The 2,580-nt window shown below is 40.9% G+C and overlaps 1 long non-coding RNA gene across 1 annotated transcript; it reads left to right on the forward strand.

Annotated features, from left to right (window-relative positions):
- The first annotated feature begins 1,072 nt into the window (after positions 1-1,072).
- Positions 1,073-1,563, forward strand: LOC121968077. Its single transcript, XR_006107922.1, has 3 exons — positions 1,073-1,085; positions 1,155-1,255; positions 1,525-1,563. It is a non-coding gene; the product is annotated as an uncharacterized LOC121968077 (long non-coding RNA).
- The last annotated feature ends 1,017 nt before the right edge of the window (positions 1,564-2,580 follow it).

Below are 2,580 nucleotides of genomic sequence, written 5' to 3' on the forward strand. Positions count from 1 at the left end.
AGGGGAGCGGCGGAGGAAGCTTCTTCTAGATTGGTTGGCGCTTCGAAGATGATCACTTTAGGTTCCGCTTCCCCGATTCCATGTCAAGATTCTGTTTCCGAGAGATTTTTGCATTTACTCTTGTTTTCTGCTAGGAGAAAAAGAACGATTTTGTCGTTGATCTTCTTTGGTGGTCATAGGTGGGCTTCGAAGATCGTCGTGATCTTCCTCTTCTCCTCTTTCTCACGGGCAGGATCGGCTCTTTTTGTCTGGGAATCTCGTCGAATCTTGAAATAAAAAATATCTTTTTTTGGTGAGATCCCGAACCTCTTCTTATATTGTATTTCATTTGTTCTTTTCTCGCTGGCTATCACTTTGAATTGCGGTGAGTTCTTGATCTTTTCCAAGTGATTTATGGAGTTCCAGAATTAGATTTTAATGCTAAATGCTGAAAGTCTTTAGCTTTTGTCTTCTTTTCTTGTGACAGATCTGGCGAACTTAGTTTTGCGTTCTCTATGATTAACTTAAGATTCATCATATATACAAGGCTTAACAAATTTGGTTTGTTGCTTGGTCTTCAGATCTTCCACCTGATTTATAGAAGTAAAGCAATTATACACCATGAAAGCACTCATCCTTGTTGGGGGATTTGGCACTCACCTCCATCCTTTGACACTAAGTTTCCCAAAGCCATTGGTTGATTTCGCCAACAAACCAATCGTACTTCATCAGGTATGTGCATTTTGGCCCTATACCATATTGTTGGTACATACATGAATGTAGATATGAAATATCGTGTTGTGAAGTTTGGTGATACAAAAAATATGTTTTACTGATTTCCCTTGTAAGTTCTCAAAGGAAGTAACCGGATACAAAAGGGCAGATAGAGGATGCCATGATGAGTTTTCAAAATCTACAACTATTTTACTTCTGGTTGAATTCAGTTTTCCTTTAAATTGTTTTGTTGTCGTTCTGTTGTCTAGTTTTGGGGTTTCAGTTCTGCTTTTTGGTTAATTTTGTAATTCCATAAGTAACTATTTCATCTTCATCTGAGGGAGGAAGTTATTTGAAGTTTGATCTATTAACACCTCACCTCTTTGGATAAGGTACACATGCACATCAAGTGTTTGATGTAATTCCTCATAGATCCTAATATGCCATCTGAATGATACAAGGTATTTGTGAATGACCAATTCCTCAACTGGGATCCCGAGCATCGAATCAAAGTTCAAATTGTCTCTGCAAGGGCCTATCATTCCCTGTTCATGCACAACATGTAAGTGAAAAATACTACTAATAAGAATGCTACAGATGCTCTTCAACTCTACAGTTCGACAGTTATCCAGATAAGTCATCTTTGCGTTGGTTATGTTGATCTCTAGTAGTGAATCATAGTTGTGTTAGTAGCACGCTAGATCATACATATGCATATATTAGTGTTAGTGAGCTAACTATCTCCTCTTTATCTCCTTAATGTCAAGGGAAAACATGTAAACTAGAAGAAGAAAAACTCTCTTTTGCATGAAATAATTGGAAGGATCGCAGGTGCATCCGTCCTACGCCAGAAGAATTAGAGGATTTCAGTACTCCGGACTTCACAATTTACAATGCTGGCTAGTTTCCATGTAATCGATACACACACTACATGACTTCAGGGCGGCAGTTCGGTCGGGAGGCATGCCGTCTACTCATTCCTCTATCAGAAGCGTTTCTTTTTTTTTTTAGGCCGTCGCTTCTCTATTTTCCCCTTATTTTGTAATTTGTGAGGTTGAACTATGGAATTTTAATCAATTATGCTTGGATTTTTCTAGGTCGTTACTGCTGTGGCTACTTTGCTTGGGCTAGAGAGGTAGGCATGTAAAATTGTTTGATGAAATTCCCCAGTGTACTAACTTAATTGTGTAGGGGATTCTCTGACTCCATCTTTGGCATCTCTGTTGTATTTGCTACTCTAGTTATTGTACGATGCTCATGTAAACTAGTTTTCTTTTTTGGTTTATGTTCTATATGTTGGGGATCGGACGGCCGGCTTGAAGGGGGGTTGGATAGACGGCGCCCCCAAATCGTTGCTTCCTACGTATTCGTTAGCACAGCGGAATACAAAGAATACAAATACGAATACTAAAGCTAATCTAAAGACAAGGAAAGAACAAGCAAACCAATGACACGTTCGTTTAACGTGGTTCGGAGATTAGGGCTCCTACTCCACGGCTTGTCCTTGAGGTGGACGATCCCGATCCTTCGGTGGATTACTCCCCGGCAAACTCCGGCTAGCTCACGTAGCTCCTTGTGGGTGGAGAAACCTCACCACAACCCTCACAAGAACTCTTTTGACGCTAGGGCACAAGTAGACTACTAATAGAGATTAACCACCTCTATTTCGTCAACTCAAACCAAGCTCCCAAGCTTTGGTTTTATAGGCCACGGGTTGGAAAACCCCGCCTACCAGTCGACTGCTAAAACATGCAGTCGACTGCCCTCTGTGGAAATTCGACCGTTACATCCCAACGGCTCGATTCCACACATTCCTGCCGATCGATCGCTAAAACATGCAATGATCACAAGATCGCTGATGGCCACTGATCGCTACAAGAACACTAC

Source organism: Zingiber officinale, chromosome 3B (genome assembly GCF_018446385.1).
Source record: "Zingiber officinale cultivar Zhangliang chromosome 3B, Zo_v1.1, whole genome shotgun sequence".
Classification (NCBI taxonomy): Eukaryota; Viridiplantae; Streptophyta; class Magnoliopsida; order Zingiberales; family Zingiberaceae; genus Zingiber; species Zingiber officinale.